General features: G+C 42.8%; 1 protein-coding gene across 3 annotated transcripts in view; it reads left to right on the forward strand.

Moving 5' to 3' along the window:
• Window positions 1–22,866, forward strand: part of GFRA1 (GDNF family receptor alpha 1) — a 322,326-nt gene that overhangs the window by 44,847 nt on the left and 254,613 nt on the right. The window contains exon 1 of one of the 3 annotated variants that reach the window (XM_065552401.1): window positions 19,733–19,875. The exons of the other annotated variants lie outside the window; for them this stretch is intronic. The gene's annotated coding sequence lies outside the window, so the exon portion shown is untranslated. Of the gene's footprint in view, window positions 1–19,732; window positions 19,876–22,866 lie in introns of those variants that run through there. 3 annotated transcript variants of the gene reach the window in all.

The raw sequence follows: 22,866 nt of genomic DNA on the forward strand, positions 1-22,866 counted from the left end.
GTTGGAAGGGACCTCAAGAGGTCATCTAGTCCAACCCCCTGCTCAAAGCAGGACCAATTCCCAGCTAAATCATCCCAGCCAGGGCTTTGTCAAGCCGGGCCTTAAAAACCTCCAAGGAAGGAGACTCCACCACCTCCCTAGGTAACGCATTCCAGTGTTTCACCACCCTCCTAGTGAAATAGTTTTTCCTGATATCCAACCTGGACTTCCCCCACCGCAACTTGAGACCATTGCTCCTTGTTCTGTCATCTGCCACCACTGAGAACAGCCGAGCTCCATCCTCTTTGGAACCCCCCTTCAGGTAGTTGAAGGCTGCTATCAAATCCCCCCTCATTCTTCTCTTCTGGAGACTAAACAATCCCAGTTCTCTCAGCCTCTCCTCATAAGTCACATGCTCCAGACCCCTAATCATTTTTGTTGCCCTCCGCTGGACTCTTTCCAATTTTTCCACATCCTTCTTGTAGTGTGGGGCCCAAAACTGGACACAGTATTCCAGATGAGGCCTCACCAATGTCGAATAAAGGGGAACGATCACGTTCCTCGATCTGCTGGCAATGCCCCTACTTATACAGCCCAAAATGCCGTTAGCCTTCTTGGCAACAAGAGCACACTGTTGACTCATATCCAGCTTCTCGTCCACTGTGACCCCTAGGTCCTTTTCAGCCGAACTGCTACCTAGCCATTCGGTCCCTAGTCTGTAGCAGTGCATGGGATTCTTCCGTCCTAAGTGCAGGACTCTGCACTTGTCCTTGTTGAACCTCATCAGGTTTTTTTTGGCCCAATCCTCTAATTTGTCTAGGTCCCTCTGTATCCGATCCCTACCCTCTAGTGTATCTACCACGCCTCCTAGTTTAGTGTCATCTGCAAACTTGCTGAGAGTGCAGTCCACACCATCCTCCAGATCATTAATAAAGATATTAAACAAAACCGGCCCCAGGACCGACCCTTGGGGCACTCCACTTGAAACCGGCTGCCAACTAGACATGGAGCCATTGATCACTACCCGTTGAGCCCGACGATCTAGCCAGCTTTCTATCCACCTTACAGTCCATTCATCCAGCCCATACTTCTTTAACTTGGTGGCAAGAATACTGTGGGAGACAGTATCAAAAGCTTTGCTAAAGTCAAGAAATAACACATCCACTGCTTTCCCCTCATCCACAGAGCCAGTTATCTCATCATAGAAGGCAATTAGGTTAGTCAGGCACGACTTCCCCTTTGTGAATCCATGCTGACTGTTCCTGATCACTTTCCTTTCCTCTAAATGTTTCATAATTGATTCCTTGAGGACCTGCTCCATAATTTTTCCAGGGACTGAGGTGAGGCTGACTGGCCTGTAGTTCCCCGGATCCTCCTTCTTCCCTTTTTTAAAGATGGGCACTACATTAGCCTTTTTCCAGTCATCTGGGACCTCCCCCGATCGCCATGAGTTTTCAAAAATAATGGCTAATGGCTCTGCAATCTCACCCGCCAACTCCTTTAGCACCCTCGGATGCAGCGCATCCGGCCCCATGGACTTGTGCACGTCCAGTTTTTCTAAATAGTCCCGAACCACTTCTTTCTCCACAGAGGGCTGGTCACCTTCTCCCCATGCTGTACTGCCCAGTGCAGCAATCTGGGAGCTGACCTTGTGCGTGAAGACAGAGGCAAAAAAATCATTGAGTACATTAGCTTTTTCCACATCCTCGGTCACTAGGTTGCCTCCCTCATTCAGTAAGGGGCCCACACTTTCCTTGATTTTCTTCTTGTTGCTAACATACCTGAAGAAACCCTTCTTGTTACTCTTAACATCTCTTGCTAACTGCAACTCCAAGTGTGATTTGGCCTTCCTGATTTCACTCCTGCACGCCTGAGCAATATTTTTATACTCCTCCCTGGTCATTTGTCCAATCTTCCACTTCTTATAAGCCTCTTTTTTGCGTTTAAGATCAGCAAGGATTTCACTGTTTAGCCAAGCTGGTCGCCTGCCATATTTACTATTCTTTCTACACATCGGGATGGTTTGTTCCTGCAACCTCAATAAGGATTCTTTAAAATACAGCCAGCTCTCCTGGACCCCTTTGCCCTTCATGTTATTCTCCCAGGGGATCCTGCCCATCTGTTCCCTGAGGGAGTCAAAGTCTGCTTTTCTGAAGTCCAGGGTCCATATTCTGCTGCTCTCCTTTCTTCCTTGTGTCAGGATCCTGAACTCGACCATCTCATGGTCACTGCCTCCCAGGTTCCCATCCACTTTTGCTTCCCCTACTAGTTCTTCCCTGTTTGTGAGCAGCAGGTCAAGAAAAGCTTTGCCCCTAGTTGGTTCCTCCAGCACTTGCACCAGGAAATTGTCCCCTACGCTTTCCAAAAATTTCCTGGATTGCCTGTGCACCGCTGTATTGCTCTCCCAGCAGATATCAGGGTGATTAAAGTCTCCCATGAGAACCAGGGCCTGCGATCTAGCAACTTCTGCTAGTTGCCAGAAGAAAGCCTCGTCCACCTCATCCCCCTGGTCTGGTGGTCTATAGCAGACTCCAACCACGACACCACCCTTGTTGCTCACACTTCTCAACTTTATCCAGAGACTCTCAGGTTTTTCTGCAGTATCATACCGGAGGTCTGAGCAGTCATACTCCTCTCTTACATACAATGCAACTCCCCCACCTTTTCTGCCCTGCCTGTCCTTCCTGAACAGTTTATATCCATCCATGACAGTACTGCAGTCATGTGAGTTATCCCACCAAGTCTCTGTTATTCCAATCACATCATAGTTCCCTGACTGTGCCAGGACTTCCAGTTCTCCCTGCTTGTTTCCCAGGCTTCTTGCATTTGTGTATAGGCACTTAAGATAACTCAATGATCGTCCCTCTTTCTCAGCATGAGACAGGAGTCCTCCCCTCTTGCGCTCTCCTGCTTGTGCTTCCTCCCAGGATCCCATTTCCCCACTTACCTCAGGGCTTTGGTCTCCTTCCCCCGGTGAACCTAGTTTAAAGCCCTCCTCACTAGGTTAGCCAGCCTGCTGGCGAAGATGCTCTTCCCTCTCTTCGTTAGGTGGAGCCCGTCTCTGCCTAGGACTCCTTCTTCTTGGAACACCATCCCATGGTCGAAGAATCCAAAGCCTTCTCTCCGACACCACCTGCGTAGCCATTCGTTGACTTCCACGATTCGACGGTCTCTACCCCGGCCTTTTCCTTGCACAGGGAGGATGGACGAGAACACCACTTGCGCCTCAAACTCCTTTATCCTTCTTCCCAGAGCCACGTAGTCTGCAGTGATCCGCTCAAGGTCATTCTTGGCAGTATCATTGGTGCCCACGTGGAGAAGCAGGAAGGGGTAGCGATCCAAGGGCTTGATGAGTCTCGGCAGTCTCTCCGTCACATCGTGTATCCTAGCTCCTGGCAAGCAGCAGACCTCTCGGTTTTCCCGGTCAGGGCGGCAGATAGATGACTCAGTCCCCCTGAGGAGGGAGTCCCCGACCACCACCACCCTCCTCCTCCTCTTGGGAGTGGTGGTCGTGGAACCCGCATCCCTAGGACAGTGCATCTTTTGCCTTCCAATCGGTGGAGTCTCCTTCTGCTCCCTTCCCTCAGATGGGCCATCTAGTCCACTCTCCGCATTAGCACCTGTAGAGAGAACATGGAAACGATTGCTCACCTGTATCTCCATTGCTGGTGCATGGACGCTCCTCTTTCTTCTTCTGGAGGTCACATGCTGCCAAACCTCCTCACAATCCTTCTGTCCCTGCTGCGCCTGCTCTGAATCTTCAGAACATTGTGGCCGTAGAAGCATCTCCTGACGTCTGTCCAGGAAATCTTCATTTTCCCTTATGCAACGCAGAGTCGATACTTGTTTCTCCAGCCCTCGAACCTTCTCCTCCAATATGGAGACCAGCTTGCACTTTGTACAGACAAAGTCACTTCTGTCCTGCGGAAGAAAGACAAACATGGCACAACCTGTGCAGGTTACAACAGCTGATCGCTCACCTTCCATATCACCGTCCTCTTAGGAGCTTCCTCAACTGTATGTATTGACTCCAACTCCAATATTTGAGGTTTGGATTGTTTAAAATGCTGAGGGGGGGAGGAATATCTCAGATGGGCATGCCTTAGGGGACACCACTTACATTAGAATTCTAAAATTCCAGCACCTCATTGGAAAGAGTACTCATGTTTACAGGAAACTCATATGCATGGACTCCTATAAATTGAGTCTGACTTCATTATAGTCAGAAATCTAACATCAAACATTAATAAGCTTATCTTGTATTAAAGGCCTAGATGGACTTCAGAGGGACCTTAATGAGTCTTAAGTGGGAAAGGTAGGCCAACCTAAACAGCCATTTCTAAAACTTTCTCTGTAGCTCTCAACTAGAAGAATGAAGATTCTTTAGATTATAAACCAGTATCCTGCATTTTAGATACAAACTAGTCACTAATGGATTTGATTGTGTTGGTCACTTACTGATTAAATCAGTGAAAATAAGCTCCCATCAACTCAACTTTTCACAAAAATCATTTGTGGATATCCTTAGAGATAAAGTGAACATGATGTTTCCAAAGTTGGACTGCTCTAAGTGGCTTTTTGAAATGATTTGTTCTAAAACGTATTCTTCTACTCTCATCAGCTAGTCAAATAGCTGAGTAAAATTAGAGATGTTTTTATTAATAGCAGCATTTCCTCAAAAAGAAAAGGTGGTGGGGGGGAAGAGATTTGTCTCTATGGAGACAACAGTGGTATTACTCAGAGGCAATGCATGTGGGGGAAGCATGTAGGGTCATGTGCTTCCTCCCCCCCCCCCTTTGCTGGTTGGTTTGTACTGAGCATGCTTGGTAACTGCTGAGGTCAGCTGCCCTCATTCTGGCAAGCATGGGTCATCTCTGGTGTTACTAACTAGTTTTAACAACCTTGTTCGTGCTGATTGAGTAGCAAACTGTCTTGCAGGCTTCTTACCTCCAAAGAGAGTTCAGACCTAATAGTCCCAAGAGTAAATTTCCTGGCCCATGCAGTTCCTTGCTTTTTTTGTATTCATTCTGGCAAGTACTGCTAATGGGCCCCTTAATCTAGAATGGTGGCCAAATGAGATTCTACAAGTGGCCTATTGACTGTAGATGACCTCTGTGTTAACTTCCTTTGGAGCACCATTTTCAAGTAAGTTGGTAGTACAGTTGCATTTGCTGCCTCACTGAATAATTGGACATGCCGAAAAAGGGCTTCTGGTTCAGTCCAGCAATCCCATACAGTTGCTACATGTGGACCAGCAAACTAAACTGGACTATCACCTTGAGGGTTACGAGGTAAGACTTAATGGTGAAGAAACTCTGCCCTTACTCAGGTTTTAGCCCTCAAAAGCAGGAATTTAGCCTTTGAATTAGTCAGTGGTAATCTCTATTAGAATTCTAGTAACAAGAAACTTTACAGACTGAAGATGTTTTAATCACAGCCAGTGCTAACAAGTATAGAACTTAGTTGCAAGATACACAAGTACAAAATTATCAACCATACAAGAATACACTGAAGTTAAACTAATCCGCTACTAGAAAATGCTTTTTGTATTTCTGTAGTACTGAAGCTTTGACTCTCAAGTGGCTGCATTAAGTTCGAGTTCATGAAGAAAACAGTGTATCAAAAAGGATAACTTCAAGGCTGTGAGTTGAATAACCCCATGTTGTCACCTGGCTCTACTCTAGGTCCTGCTGCACTTCATGTTTTTATATATGCCATAGGCATTTTGTTTGACATGGTTATAAAATGTCAGTCAAGCAATATGCCTGTGGCATATGTAAAAGCATGAGTAAACAGGCTTTTGATCTAATTTAGTATCAAGAAGTACCTCTCAAATCTAGTTGGGACAAATTCCTGACAACTGGTCTCCCACTAACTTGGTAGTCCCTTTTAAAACCTTAGAGGAGCTGTGGTTCACTTGAAGCCCAAGACTCTTCCTGAGAATAGCTATCCTAAAATACTATTTCAAATGAGGTTAGCTTGACAAACTGGTGTCAGACAGGAAGTTTGACTTCAGTCTCTATCATGCAAAATCCCCACTGTAGCCATAAAGAGCTTGATAAAGCAACTAGTGTAGCACATAATAAATTTAACAGAATAAATCATGGTTGTGCTTCTTTGGGGTCAGACAATAACTTCATCTGCTGGTATTGACAATGATACTCTGGCCAAGAATCTAAAAGTGCTGCTAACCAGCATGCCTGTCTCAAATTATTTCAGTGAGTGCTAAACTCAAGCATTCTTCCAACATGCAGCTTTTCCCATGTTTATAAAGAAGTGGTTCTCAACCTGCGGCCCATGGGCCACTTGCAGCTGAATCAGCACACAGCTGCAGCCTATGTGACATCCTAAGGACCATACAGGTAGTATTTATGTTGTGTGGATGCGGCCCACATAACACAGACTAGAGAGCTGCATATGGGGCCCTCAATGGTAAAGAAGTTGAGAACCACTGTTATAAAGCAAAACCTACATTATTGCTATGATAGGGACTCTAATGTGGTGTTCAAAAATCTCACTCCTAAACATGGTACAATGACATACTAACAATTCATTTCCCATCTTAAACTTTGTGCATAAGCATTATTAGATCAATAGGTTTTGATGTAATTGTATAATGTATAAAAAAAGCTGTTTTTTTTCAGACCTAGTTATAAGAATTGAATCTAGTAACAAAAAAGAAGCAAGCTTAAGGCTGACCTATAAGGGTAGTGGAAGAGCACTGTTAATGTTTTAACTCTATTCATACTGTTTCCACCACTTGGGTCTTTTATACTCCCAGGCCAGTCACTCTCTAAAACAGGAGCACTTTATTAAATTTGTCATAATCCAAAAAAAGCTTGCACATGCCCACTGCTGAAGTCTTACAGTAGCATGCCATTCTGCTGTGATCATATCTGCTCACCAGAGCTACCTTCAGCAGAACACCAATCCTTAAGGGATAGGGTACAAGAAAATATAGCTCAGGCATTCCACCCTAGTAAACAAGATTCACACTACAATACTCATCTTAACTCAGTGCCACTTCTACAGTAAGAAAGCAATTGCCAGTGGCCATAAGACTTGCTGAATATTTTAATACAGCACACAGTGGTCACAACTCTTGGATACTAATTCTTTCTTAGGTCCCCAAGAAGTTTGTGAAAATATCTTCCACTATAATACTGCTTGCCTCAAATATTGGTATACATGACTACAAAGTAGTCAAAATATCTATTTTATAAAGACAGACTAAAAATGTCCACTAGTTTTCCATTTCTGGGAAATGATAAATTGATCTTATCTGTGAACTCAGCTGCCCTAAAGGTTTAGGATAACATGATGCCGTAATCTTGGTCCACGCTACTGTATCTAATGGGGAAGGAGAAGGGAAGCTGTCAAACATATCAGCGTAGAAGTAGATGTACTCAGCCAGTGTAGTACCAGCAGGACTGTCACTCTGTCACTTATGAGTTGAGTGTCTGCTGTTTTAGGGAAGGGGATGAGATCAGAGGAGCATTTTCAGGTTCTTTTGGGGACAAAGTCATCTACTGAATCTTCACGTGCAAAAATCCAGAACTCTTCTGCCTGTTAAATACTCAAAATCTGATTACTGTGCAGCAGAATTACGCAAACCACCCATCTGTCCAGACATGTGTTGAAGCTGTCTGGAAATAGTATTCACCATATCCTTGCCTTTGAACATATTAGAAATAAGTCATCTTCCTATCATCCAGTATGTGTTTCTGCCAGAGATGAGGAAATTGGCAGCCTATGTGGATCAGGTCAATGTTATCAATTTCCTCTGTAAAGAGTGTAATTTGGCATATGATTGCTAATACCGTATTCTGGCTAGCAGATTGAAGGTCAGGTTTTGAATGAGGTTGGCGTACAATTATTTATGCAAAATATCTTGCACACAGCCATTAAAATTTCACAGTCAAGGAACTGCATAAAAATGTGTCTAAATAGCTATTTGCACATACAATTCTTGATCTGCATACACAATCTCACCAATTGCAAATATATACTACATGCACAACCGGAAATGCATTTTGTGCATACAGTGGCATATCTAAGCTTTCTGGAAATCAGTGAATGTTTCACTATGAAAACTCAGTGATCTACTGCACATGACTGCTCTATTTTCACAGCATAGAGTCTAGGCGGGCATACCTCATAAAGCTGTAGATTGAAACAGCTGCAGATTCTATGAAAAATTGTGTAATTTTCATAGTCACTGAATATGCATCACTTCATTTACATAGGTACTTCACCATTTAATCTTCCAATTTCTTACTCCTCCCTTTAAAATCCATCATTTTCCCACTCTGACTTTCGGCTCCCCTTTTGAGTTTCCCTCACCTCCTTCATCTATCTCTGGTCCCCCACATCCTTTCCTCCTAGGAGGATGTTATAACAGCAGCTACTTAAATTAGACATTTTAAAATCAACAGGTCAGGATAACTTTTATGCAAGAGTTTTAAAATTGCTGGATGAGGCGCTCAGTAGATCATTTATTTTGGTTTTCAGTAAGTCTGGGGAAGTTTGAGAAGACTGGAAAAAACCAAAGGTTTTGCCAATATTTAAAAAGAGAAAACAGGAAGATTTAGGTAATTATAGGTCTGTCAGTCTGACATTGATCCTGGTCAAGATAATGGAGCAGCTGATACAGGCTCAATTGATGAAGACTTAAAGGAGTGTAATATAATTCATGCCAATCAACGTGGTTTTATGGAAAACAGATCCTGTCAAACTAACTTGATATCTCTTTTTGATGAGATTACATGTTTGGTTGATAAAGGTAATAATGTAATATACTGGGACATCTGTAAGGTACCACATGACATTTTGATTAAAAAACCAACAACCTAGGATGATACAAAATTTACATAGCATGCACTAAATGGATTAAAAACTAGATAGCTGATAGGTTTCAAAATGAAATTGTAAATGGAGAATCCTCATTGAGAGGGAGTGTGTCTGCTGGGGTTCTGCAGGGATATGTTTTTTGGCCCTACGGTATTTAATATTTATCAATGATCTGGAAAAAAACATAACATCATCACTGATAAAGTTTGCAGACAACACACAAGTTGGGGGAGTGATAAATAATGAAGAGGACAGGTCCCTGATTCAGTGGGATCTGGGTCTTTAGATAAGCTGGGCACAAGCAAACAATATGCATTTAATATGGCTAAATGTAAACGTATACCTCTAGAAACAAAGAATATTGGCCATATTTACAGGATTGGGGACTCTCCTGAGAAGTGGTGTGTCTTAAAAAAAAGATTTGGGGGTTGTGGTGGATAGTCAGCTCAACATGAGCTCCCAGACATGACAGTGTGGCCAAAAGACTAATGTGATCCTTGGATGCACAAACAGGGGAATCTTGAATAGGAGTAGAGGTTATTTAATGAGACACCAACAAACCTTTCATGGGTTGTCTATACAACCAATATATCCCTTGCCTAATGCTACTATAAACTATACAAGTCTCCAGATGGAGACATTATACTACCCCATTTACAGGATAAGTCTATGAGTCAATAGTTCATGGGAAAGCCATAATGGCTTGAGAATGTGACAGGTGTCACTGATTTAGTACCCAATAGTTTAGTGATAATATTGTGTATGGCAGCATTTTAGTTATGTACTCTGATTGCTTGTGGGGTCATGTTCAGGACTCTATTCACCTATACTTTTGTTTTCTTGCAATGTCTGGCATGAGGTCCACAGTCTCTTTTATTGTTGTATTAATTTGTCTTTGCATCTGTTTGTCTTGATTATACCCTGCGTGCTGCAAGTAGAAGTAATGTATATGCACCCCAATGGCCACAGTAGACATGTGAATTGATGGTTGATGTCAACAATGGAGAAATATCATTGTACTCCACCTCCCACCTAACTCATTGTGAGCGCACCAAACTGCATGGAAACTTTTTAAAAACACCATAATAGAGGCTCAAATTAAATGTATACCCCAAATAATAATATTAAAAAAAAAACAAAGTAAGAGGACCAAGAAGTGCCACCATGGCTAAACAACAGAGTAAAGGGGGCAGCTAGAGGTAAAATGGCATTCCTTAAAAATTGGAATTCAAATCCTAATGAGGAAAATAGAAGGGTGAATAAACTCTGGCAAGTGAAGTGTAAAAGTGAAGGTCAAAAAAGAATTAGAAAAGCAATTAAAAAAAACCTCAAACTAATAGCTAAAATAAAATAAAATAAAATTAAGAACAGCAGAAGCAGGAAGCCTGCCAAACAATCAGTGGGGCCACTGGACAATTGAGGGTGTAAAGGAGCACTCAGTGAAAACAAGGCCATTGAGAAGCAGATACATGAATTCTTTGCATCAGTCTTCACTGCAGATGACGTGAGGGAGATTCCCACACCTGAGCCATTCTTTTTAGGTGATAAATCTGAGGAACTGTCCCAGATTGAGGTAACAGTAGAGGAGGTTTAGGTTCAAATTGATAAATTAAATAGTAATAAGTCACCAGGACCAGATGATATTCACCCAAGAGTTCAAATTCTGAAGGAACTCAAATAGGAAATTGCAGAACTACTAACTGTATGGTATATAACACTGGTCTACAATTTTTGAGAAGTCGTCTACTTCAGAGATAAAATGTGCTATTTATTATGTATTTTGATGTGCTGAATTCAAATATGACAATTTAAACAACTGATTGGCTACTGTTTCTAAGATATTTAAGTTTTTACATTTTATGTCTATGTATATTGTGTAGATAGGTGAATATTTCACCTGTCCTGTTTATGTAACACTTTAAAAATCAGCAAAAGGGTTATATAAATAAAATATATTATGAAACAAAAGGCAAAAAACTATTCTGTACATAGTTTAGTCCTATTCAGTGTCTACGTGGCGCTTCTTGGCTTGTCTCTTGTATTCATTAAATGGAGCATCTCTTGTCACTGTCCAGCAATAGTCTGCAAGCATTGATGGGCTCCATTTGCCCTGGTAGCGTTTCTCCATTGTTGCAATGTCCTGGTGAAATCGCTCGCCGTGCTCGTCGCTCACTGCTCCGCAGTTCGGTGGAAAAAAACCTAGATGAGAGTGCAAAAAATGTATCTTTAGTGACATGTTGCAACCAAGGCTTTCGTATGCCTTGAGGAGGTTTTCCACCAACAACCTGTAATTGTCTGCCTTGTTGTTTCCGAGAAAATGTATTGCCACAAACTGGAAGGCTTTCCATGCCGTCTTTTCCTTGCCACGCAGTGCATGGTCAAATGCATCATCTCGAAGAAGTTCACGAATCTGTGGACCAACAAAGACACCTTCCTTTATCTTAGCTTCACTTAACCTTGGAAATTTTCCACGGAGGTACTTGAAAGCTGCTTGTGTTTTGTCAATGGCCTTGACAAAGTTCTTCATCAGACCCAGCTTGATGTGTAAGGGTGGTAACAAAATCTTCCTTGATTCAACAAGTGGTGGATGCTGAACACTTTTCCTCCCAGGCTCCAATGACTGTCGGAGTGGCCAATCTTTCCTGATGTAATGGGAATCTCTTGCACAACTATCCCATTCGCAGAGAAAACATCAGTACTTTGTGTATCCAGTCTGCAGACCAAGCAAGAGAACAACAACCTTCAAATCGCCACAAAGCTGCCACTGATGTTGGTCATAGTTTATGCACCTCAAAAGTTGTTTCATGTTGTCATAGGTTTCCTTCATATGGACTGCATGACCAACTGGAATTGATGGCAAAACATTGCCATTATGCAGTAAAACAGCTTTAAGACTCGTCTTCGATGAATCAATGAACAGTCTCCACTCATCTGGATCGTGAATGATGTTGAGGGTTGCCATCACACCATCGATGTTGTTGCAGGCTACAAGATCACCTTTTGTGAAGAAGAATGGAACAAGATCCTTTTGACGGTCACGGAACATGGAAACCCTAACATCACCTGCCAGGAGATTCCACTGCTGTAGTCTGGAGCCCAACAGCTCTGCCTTACTCTTGGGTAGTTCCAAATCCCTGACAAGGTCATTCAGTTCACCTTGTGTTATGAGGTGTGGTTCAGAGGAGGAGGATGGGAGAAAATGTGGGTCCTGTGACATTGATGGTTCAGGACCAGAAGTTTCATCCTCTTCCTCTTCCTCATCTGACTCAAGTGAGAATGATTCTGGTGCATCAGGAACCGGCAGTCCTTCTCCGTGGGTTACTGGGCGTAGAGCTGATGGAATGTTTGGATAATGCACAGTCCACTTTTTCTTCTTTGACACACCTTTCCCAACTGGAGGCACCATGCAGAAGTAATAATTGCTGGTATGATCTGTTGGCTCTCTCCAAATCATTGGCATTGCAAAAGGCATAGATTTCCTTTTCCTGTTCAACCACTGGCGAAGATTTGTTGCACAAGTGTTGCAGCATATGTGTGGGGCCCACCTCTTGTCCTGATCTCCAATTTTGCAGCCAAAATAAAGGTGATAGGCTTTCTTAACCATAGTGGTTATACTGCGCTTTTGTGATGCAAAAGTCACTTCACCATAAACATAGCAGAAGTTATCTGCACTGTTCACACAAGTACGAGGCATCTCTGCTCACTTTGGCTAAACAGAAATGTGTCCCTTTGCAAAATCAAACACTGACAAATAACAGAGCACGACACTGGATGATTTCTAGAGCTGATATAGGGCAATTTGTTCAGCAGAGTGATGTAAGCTTCGTTATGATTGCATCATCCATGACTTCTAGGAATAACATGATGCAATTCATATCATGTATGACGCAATACCAGCTTCAGATTGCATCATTCATTGTTTTGCCTAAAAAGCAAGTACTGTCCAAACCCAGTCATAGATTTATTCATAGATCCAGTCAAAGATGTATTTTAGTCATTTCTGGTTTAAATTGAGATCCCTTCCCTTTATAACTCACTTATCCTCCTCCATTCCCAAGTCAAGGGTCTTATATACTGACCCAATAGCATATCTTGAAAACTAGAGCCAATCAACAATTTTAAGCATAATTTTCATTCTCAGTGACCCAGAATTAGTAAAGTTTGACTACATTTATTTCAGAAGCATTTTGGCTGTAGAGCAGTGTAACCTATCACTTAAATCAGCTTCTGTACCAAGTGGATGTCTAAGGGATATCTAATGTGACACCAATTTTTTTAAAAAAGGCTCCAGAAGTGATCCTGGCAGTTACAGGCTGGTAAGCCTAAAGTCAGTACCAGCAAATTATTTGAAACTATGGTAAAGAACAGAATTATCAGATGCATAGATGAACATGATTTGTTGAGGAAGAGTCAACACGGCTTTTGTAAAGGGAAATCATGCCTCACCAATCTATTAGAATTCTTTGAGAGGGTCAACAAACATGGACAAGGGTGAGCAAGCTGATATGATGTACTTGGGCTTCCAGAAGGCCTTTGACAAAGAGTCCCTCACAAAAGGCTTTTCAGCAAACTAAGCAGTAATGGGATAAGAGAGATGGTCCTCTCATAAATCAGAAACTGGTTAAAAGATAGGAAACAAATGTTGTCAGACGCTACCGGTGTGGCGCTCTGCTTTGTACAATGTTGATATCAATCGGCGGCGTGCGTGTGTTCCCTCTGTGTGCTGCCCCAGCTCTGCGCAGATAGCTGACACAGCAAACCCCGAGAGAACCCCCATGACCACAGATTCTAGTAAGGTATGAAGGCACGTCGGCCAGGTTTATTGTTGAAGAGAAACACAGTCTCCAGCTTTGCCTGGCAAACGAAGTCCAAGGTGCTGCTAAGGTGCGGCTAGCCAGTACTTATGTGCTCCCTGACAATGGACTCAGCTCAGTCAATGGCGGGACTTTTCACTGCCCCCTAGGCTGGACAAAGATGTCCACTCAGGGATGCATTCTTATACACAGGTACAAACAGATTACACATCACTCCTGACGTATTAAGGTGCAACCCCTCTACGTAGCAAGGTACAACCCCTTTATGTAGTAAGGTGCCGCCTCTCACCTTGTACATGTTGGTTTGAACAAAACAACTCTATTCATCATATTATTCTTTTGGCCCTGTCATTGGGATGGGTCAGCTTGTTCCTTGTTATCTGTGTGGAATGTGCAAGTATTGGAGTGTTCTTATATCTACTGTTCAGTACCTCTTAGGTATGTATCTTCTTGCAGCATCAGCCCTTTCCTTGCCAGCTTCTGTGAGCAGGGCCTGCCTCTGGCTCACAGCTTAACTTTGCTTTATGTTAGCAAAGTCTTGACCATTACTTTAGTTCAGGCCTTACGCCTCATACTGGGCCTCTGATACCAAGGTTTATATCTCAGGGCCTCCTCTTACTACAACAAAAAGTAGGAATAAATAGTAAGTTTTCAGAATGTAGAGGGTAAATAGCAGATGAAATTCAGTGTTGATAAATGCAAACTAATGTACATTGGAAAACATAATCCCAACTATACATACAAAATGATGGGGCTCTAAATTAATTGTTACCGCTCAAGAAAGAGATCCTGGTGTCATTGTGGATAGTTCTCTGAAAAATCCTCTCAATGTGCAGCAGCAGTCAAAAAACCTAACAGAATATTAGGAACCATTAGGAAAGGGATAGATAATAAGACAGTAAATATCATAATACCACTATATAAATCCATGGTATGCCCACACCTTGAATACTGTGTGTAGTCCTGGTTGCTCTATCTCAAAAATGATATATTAGAAATGGAAAAGGCACAGAGAAGGGCCACAAAAATGATTAAGGATATGGAACAGCTTCCATATGAGGAGAGATTAAAAAGACTGGGGCTGTTCTGCTCGGAAAGGAGACAACCAAGGGGGGGATATGATTAAGGTCAATAAAATCTTGAATGGTGGGGAGAAGGTGAATAAGAAAGTGTTATTTACCCCTTCACATAACAAAAGAAGCAAGGGTCACCCAATGAAATTGATAGGCAGGAGGTTTAAAAACAAACAAAAGAAAGTGCTTCTTCACACAACACACAGTCCACCTGTGGAAGTTGTTGCCAGGGGATGTTGTGAAAGCCAAAAGCATAACTGGATTAAAAAAAGAAAGAGAAGTTCATGGAGGATAGGTCCATTAGTGGCTATTAGCCAAGACGGTCAGGAATGTAACCCCATGCTCTGGGTGTCCGTAAACCTCTAACTGCCAGATGCTGGGACTGGACAACAGGAGTGGATCACTTGATAATGGCCAAGTTCTGTTCATTCTCTTTGAAGCATCTGGCATTGGCCACTGTTGGAAGAGAGGATACTGGGCTAGATGGACCATTGGTCCTACCCAGTACGGCCATTCTTACCTTCCAGGAATGGGGTGATAATTTCTTCTGCTGTTCTCATCTCAATGAATCCCCATGAAATACAATGCCACAGATATCAACTGTACTCTCTGCTCTCCTACCTCCTGCTTGTCTTCTCTGCACCTTCTCACCAATGCACCTTAGGGAGAGCTCAGTCTCAGCAGTGCACTTTAGGAAGAGTTCAACAGTCCCCCAGACCTAGCTCTTCCTATATACCCCTCAATTAGAACCACCCGACCTGTGGAGGCAGAGAAGATGATCCAGCCCATAGACCTTTAACAGGGGAAGAAGGAGAAAGATGAGCTGTCTTTGCCAATGCTACTTGAGAAGAACGCTAAGAGAGTAAAACCTGTAAATATTCATGGTTTGGAACACAGGGTATGGAGGGCCAAGTCCACTACTGATGGGCAACCTGTGTGATTCCATGAATTTCAATGAGCTTGCAGAGAGTTAACAGACAAACTGTACAATTACCTGCTATGATACAGTGAACTCTTATTATCAATAAACATCAGTATCAAATTCCTGGAAATTTCCATCAGGGTTCCATTAGGTTCTGAGCAACGCATCACCGTACACGTTTCAAATGCAGCCTCCTATTAGGTGAACTGACTGTGAGTACTAGAGCTGATGTGTACTTAACATCTGCATGTTGTGAGGAATTTGTCCTTTAAACTGGAAATTACAGTAATAGCATTGTGCTGTAATTTATCTTGAAATATGTGACATATGCCCTAACTGATTAAATGGTGATGACAGTACGGTGTATTTCAAGTACATGAATGTAGCAGTCTGCAGATGGTCAGCGAAAAGTTATGGCTTAGCTGATATTTATTGTATTGTCAGTTTAATTTCAGAAAGACATTACTCCATATACAGTACAGACATAGTGAAGGACAGATCCTGCAGTTCTAACTCACTTACAGTCTATGAAAGTTATGCCTAAGAAAGGAATGCAGGATCAGGCCATTAATGAAGTTTTTCAACATGTAAATGTCATGTAGCAATAAATGGAAAAAACTGCAAATAGTTTGTAATCTCTCTCATCACATACAGAATCAAAACAGTCTCATATTGGCTTAATCATGGGAAGAATCTTTACAGAAAAATGAATATTTCAAGAAAAATCTACTTTTTTTTTCTTTTACAAGAGCAACATTTAGTGTTCATTACTGTGATCTGATTTTTAAAGATTTATTTGAAATACTACTTCCTGTGCATAAAGACGGGCTTTTTTCACTAATGGAAACACCAAACTGTGCTGATAAATCAGAAGAGCTCAGTCTGTCTTTCTGAGCATCACAAGCCCATGAAGGCCAGGCTTCGCAGTAAGATTTTTCAGGAGGAAAGCCAGCCTTCTGCAGGTCACAAAAAAGAAACGTAACTCTTTGCACCAGAGAGCTTCAAAGCCACTTGAAGAGAGGAGGAAAGTTCTTATAACTGAATTGCTCACATTCCTAGCCATGACTAGTCTTCATTCACTGCCAGGGATCTTATTATGGATCAAAGACTGGAATCTTTCCCATTTCCAGTTGAATACAGAGGAATGGACAAGTCTGAACCGGCTTAAAAAATTATCTTCAGTTACGCAGGACCCACTGCGATTTAGGTGAGGGAGGCTCTCTGTTTAGTTTTGGGGGAAGACATGGAGGGTGATTTCTTTTTTTCTTTTTTTTGTCCTGATGAGTCCCCTTCATTGCCCTGTCGGGTCTCTGGAATGAAACCGTTAGCTCAAGAGATGTCATTAGGCTGCCCACACCCTATTCAACATGTGCCTTGGCTTTGTTTCATTGTACAGTGCAAAATCATGAATGCAGTGTGATTTATTTTGGAATATGGTTGATATGAACTTAATCTTCATATAGGCTGTGATCATTTTCTTATAAAATACTAAAGCCCATTCTTCATAGGGACAGAGTGTTGCTAGAACACACCTACTATATACTGTTTTCCATTATTCCAGGAAATACATATAATATCAATGCCTGTAAAATTTAGAAAGGGAAATTAAAGATGTACAAGTTTTAATATGAGGTATCTGATTAAAACTGATTAAATGAAAATGATTGTACAAAAGATAGAGAGAAAACATTTTATATTAAATGAAAAAATATAATAAAAAATTAAACCTATTTGATATCCTGTTTAAAGTTGTGTTGTAGGGTACAGTCCAGCAGATGGCACTAAAGTATTCCTTTTACAAAACCTCCTATTGTGAATGATAGCCAGGATTGCCCACATTTTCTACTCTAGACTAACAAGAATTTATGAACCATAGAAAGAAGAATTTAGTGGCTATAAAATCCTGATCTCAAACAAGAACAAGCCTCATTTTCAGTGTGTCTGTTTACTATATTTAGTTTATGATTTGTCTGAAATATCTTTTTACATTCCATCCCGTTTGGAAGCTGTGGGCCTGTTTACACAAGCATTTAGTTTTCAGGAAACTGGGGTGTAAATCTATCCTGTACCACCCTGCTACCAACTGACTGTCCGTGTGGACACTACTGAAGCGCACTACAGTTTATTAGTGTGCTTTGATCTACTCTGTTCTCCTATTTTTTACTAATCTTTGTTAAGTAAATTACAGGATTTTTGAACTGTAAAGGCAAGCAAAGCCTGCAGCCTCCTTGTCCTCTGCTAAGAGATGATGTAAAGAGCTGCACAGTGGAACCCATTTGCAGTGCCCAACATCAAGAAGTTTTATTGATTCTGCAAAACCCAGTAACAAAATTTTTAAATATCATCTTCTAGAATTTTTTCTATTATGTTTTACATGGATAAACACACAGAGCACTATTATAACGCCCTTTTCCAAGTAAGTTGCTTAGGACTTTAAACACTTAAGACGATGAATTGGAAGAAATGAAGCAGCTCCCACATCAGGTTTTTAAATGAAGTTTGAACAACCCAGCCTACTTTTGGAGCATGAGTGAGTGACAGGTTTGCCCTATAGGTGAGATTATAGCAACAGTGGAGACTGCTGGTAACTGGTAATCAATTTACAGGAATGAATGAAAAATCGTAAGTGAGTGTGGGTTGTAAATATTCCCCTGAACCTGTTTGATATTTTAAAAAAATGAAAATTAATGAAATGTGATGCATTTAATACCTTTTAACAAGAACATAAGTGAAATTTTATTGTTTTTGACGATGCCCACTTTATCGATGAAAATAGCATTGCTAGCTCACGTGTAAAAGTAGGACCCATCATTCCAGTTGAAATCAATGGATGCAAATGTGGTGGTTCAGCATCTCTGAGAATCAGACCCAAGGCTTCTCAAGTTAGCAATTCCAAAACTGGGGCACCAAGAATCAGTGGCTACTTTTGACTATTTGGGCCTCAGAACTTTTATTTCTGGGCCAGGTGACCAGTTACCTTTTGATAGCAGAAGATGGTGTTAATCGTAATTGTTGTTCTGTGTATGATATATTGCACATATTGCCACAGAGAAGGCTATTTGCCTTGGCCTTACATCTAAAATAAAAAAGGAATTAGCAATTTAGAAAAAAACAAACAAAAATGCAATGTATAATATCCCATTAACAAGAGGCTGACAAATCCCCAGCTAATGCGATGAGATTTATAGGAATTTGGTTAGCTGACCAGCTGCCATTTGTATTTTAACTGAGAATATGCTTGTAGGGGAAAGTTTGCGGAAGATTGGCGAGGAGCTAAGTGGCGGACTGAGTATATGACTGAATGTGAGTGGAAGATGCAGGCTGTGCAATGAACCTTGTCCGGCAGATCCTGCCAAAATGTAGTTTAGTATAGTTCAGCATGTTTTTGTCTGTGAACAAGTCAGCTTATATAATGACTGGGTGCTTCCCCTCCCGGGCTCCAGCTGCGCTGGGGAAACGCCGTCTGGGGGCGCAGAGTCTGGAGGCTGCCCGGCAAACCGTGAAGCCGGTAGCGCCCGGGCAGCCCTTTTCGCGTGGCCGGGAGGGAGGAGGGGGAGTTAGGGCGGGGACTTTGGGGAAAGGGCGGGGAATGGGCAGAGTTGGGGCAGGGCCGGGAGTGGGAAAGGGGCGGGGCCAGAGCCTGTGGTGTGTCCTCTTTTTTTATTTTTTAAATATGGTAACCCTAGGTCAAGTGAATTGTATGTATGGTCAGGTGAATTGTATGTGTGGCCTGGAGGAAGGAGAAAAGGGGCGGGGAGATAAAAAGGAGAAGGGTAGACAGAAATCATAAAAGCAGAACTAACTGTAGAAATTATAAAAGTAGACTTAACCTTTGTAACAGACTATGATTAATAGATGTCAGGTGACAGAGCAAGAAACTGCAAAGGGCAAACTAAGAATAACAGGAAAGCTTGCTATGCTATATTCCCTTTTATGGATATTGTATTCCATTTATGGCAATAATGTTGATAAGAAAGTATGTGTTACTAATTGTGGTTTTGTCCTGTATAAGCTCCTGTATTTTATCTGTCGGGTGGGTGTTTGGCTGCCTTGGCTGACTCCCCCATGCATGCATGTTTGATTGATCAATAAAGGAGCCTCAGGCTGTCTGATCCAAAATCAATTGTGTGGTCAATTTTCCACAACAAGTTGGGGGCTCGTCCGGGATCCACAGAAGACTTCCCCAGACCGGAGGACCGCGGGCAATCTCCCACCAAACCCAGGGCCCATCTGAAAGGTAAGAGACCTATTGAAATCTCTATCGTGGGTTTCTGGTGGAGGATTTGCACGTAGGCTCAGGGTTGGGTGAGTTGCAGGCTGGATCTGAACCTTTTGCTAATAGACACGCCTGCCGCCCTTCTGTTTTGTCTTGTCCTGTTTGTTTTGTCTGATTCTGGTTCTGGTTACCCGGGAAGAGCCACTGAGTGGCTAGGTAGGTTGCGGAGGTCTTTTGTGTGCCAGTGTAAAAGTGAAGGTTGCAAGACCGGTGTGAGTGAGGGTCACAGGAAGACGCCCCGAGACCCCTGCGAAGCCCTGAGGGGCTCGTGACCAGGGATATCTCGAACGGAAGCCCTGCGACCCCTTTAGTGGATCATAAGGACCCTGACCAGGATATGGACCTCCTGCATGGCATGACCGGCGAAAGGCCTATCCAGGCATAGGAGTATGAATGTCCCCATCCCTTACCGTCTGTAAACGGTCTGGTTTCCTCACCCTCTTTCCCTCTGGTTCCCCTCCTCTTCCGGTAAAAGGCAGTCTGTAGGGCCACTGACTGGTCCCCACCAGAAGCAACAGAGTAAGCAGCGCTGTTCTCTTTGAGACTAGCCGACACTCTTTGCTGGACGGGGGTGTAGGCAGTCATGGACGCTCCTAAACAAACATGCTCTTTCCTGTGTGAAAGACCTGAGTGATTGTGTCGGGTCCTGGGGAGGATGGGCTCAAAGGGAGCGCCATCACGTCAGGAAAGTCAGGATACTGGAGGGCCGAAGGATCCAAATTGATCTTCGTCTCACCGGGAAAGCTGTAAACAAGGGGGGCGGTGTGGGATCACTGTCTCGCCAATAGGGGTTCTGGTTCAGTTTGTGTCTGTCTGTCTGTGTCTGTTTGTGTATATATTGTCTGTGAGCTTTGGGGGCCGGTGGATCGAAGGGAATTACCATCCCTCCAAAAGGCACACCAGCGTTTTATATGTATAAAAAATTATAGTCTTTCTACTTGCAAGTTTTTGGAAAAAATGGAATTGGTATACCAGGGATGATTTAAAATTATGGTCTCCCCTAGAGGGAAAGTTTTGACCTTGTCAAGATTATGCACCTCAGAGGCGCACTTCTGGCCAAAGTTTGATGCATATTTTGATTGGTATGGAGAAACAGAAAAACATTGCAGTGAATCTCAAAGGAGGAGTCTCAAGGACTCCCAGGAGAAACTTAAAACACAATTAAAGTAGACAAAGGAGAAATTGGGTTTTTTACAAGCCCCTGCTGGCCAGCAGATATCTCTCTACCCTTTAAGTCATCGCTCCGCTTATTCCCTTGAATCAGGCTGGGCCATATGTAATCTGTATTATTGATGGCAAGCCCACCACTTGTCTGTTAGATACTGGCGCGTCGCAATCTATTCTCCGTGCCAGTGACTTCCATTCTCTCCCTTTTTATTCTGAGATAGTAAATGCAGTAGGGGTGGGAATACTCCTATTCCCCACCCCATCTCTTCACCTCTGACCGTTTTTTTTTTTTTTTTTTGGTCCTCTGTCCTTGTTCGCTGGTTAACCTTTTGGGAAGAGACTTGCTATGTAAATTAAATTGTACATTGACGCTCCAAAGGAGGAGACCGACCCCAGCCCTTCCTCGTTGCAACAGGAACTGCTGGCTAAGGTCTCTCCCTGTGAGCCTTGTGAGCCGACCATGCCAACCAGGTCGGGTGCATTGGGTCTGCCCAACCTGTTAAGATTCACCTAACTCCAGCAAGACCCCTTCCCAAGGTGCAGCAGTATCCTCTATCAAAACAGGCCAAGGAAAAATCCAATCTGTTGTTATCTCCTGCATTCAGCAAGGAGTCATTATTCCTGTGGTCAGTGAGTGTAACTCCCCTATTTTACAGTGCTGTTAATGCAGCTGTTTTCCCTATTTTTCCCGTTGTCTCTAACCCTGCTATTATCCTTTCTTATAATGTACCGATGCTGAGGGGTTGTTACCGCCTCAAGAAAAGATTGTATTAAGTCTGGACATAGAGAAAAGGTTATTATTAAATAAGATGCATCTAGATGTAATGTATGTATGTAAATAGATAAAAGGGGGGGTTAGCCTAAAAGCCCACCATCCTTGCTAAATTGGTAGTGAAACAATGCCTGTGCCCATGGAAAGAAATAATGCAGCAAAGAAAAAAAGATCCGGCCCAAACAAGCAGGCAACCGCAGTTTGAGGAAGTTGAAAGAAAGAAAGTGAGAAGTTAACTCTGTAGTTATTGGAGGGAATTAAGCAGTGAAACTATGTATAAATGTTAAAAGAAAAAATCTTGGTTTCTTTGCATCCATTCCTTTGGGAATTTCTGTAGATAATCCAGGCAAGAGGTTATTTAAGTGAAATCATTTGACTATGAAAAAGTTAGTCACATTTGCTAAAGAACACTCCTGGTGTGTATAATCTTTGTTTTATAAGCCTGGATTCCCTTACTAGCCACTGGGAAGTGGCACAGGATTGTTGGAAACACCAGCTGGTCCAGAGGGACTTTGTTACCCTCAATAGTCCTCCCCTTCCAGTGTATGTCTACACTGCAGTTAGACACCCGCAGCTGGCCTGTGCCAGTTGGCTCAGGCTCATGGGGGTTGGGCTGTGGGGTTGTTTAATTGTAGTGTAGGTATTTGGGCTCAGGCTGCAGCCCTAGCTCTGGGGCCCTACCATCTCGCAGGGTTCGAGAGCCTGGGCTCCAGCCCAAGCCCGAAGATCTACAGGGCCAGCTGCGGGTTTGTAATTACTGTATAGACATACCCATAGTGGCCTGGCCAGAGGGCTGAATCAGGAAGAGGGAGCATTCCGAGTTGTGGGGGAGGGGGATTCACAGCATGAATAACCGACAGAAGGGGGAGGCCAGAGTGGGTAAAAGATGATCTCCAAATGTAGCCATAAGGAGGTGCTACCTGTGGTGAGTGTACCCCTTCACACTTGCCATGAATGATTAGACCTTCTACCTGATCCTGCACTCAATGTAGTCAATTATAAAACTGTATCAC

The sequence above is a fragment of the Chrysemys picta genome, chromosome 7, assembly GCF_011386835.1.
Source record: "Chrysemys picta bellii isolate R12L10 chromosome 7, ASM1138683v2, whole genome shotgun sequence".
Taxonomy (NCBI): domain Eukaryota; kingdom Metazoa; phylum Chordata; order Testudines; family Emydidae; genus Chrysemys; species Chrysemys picta.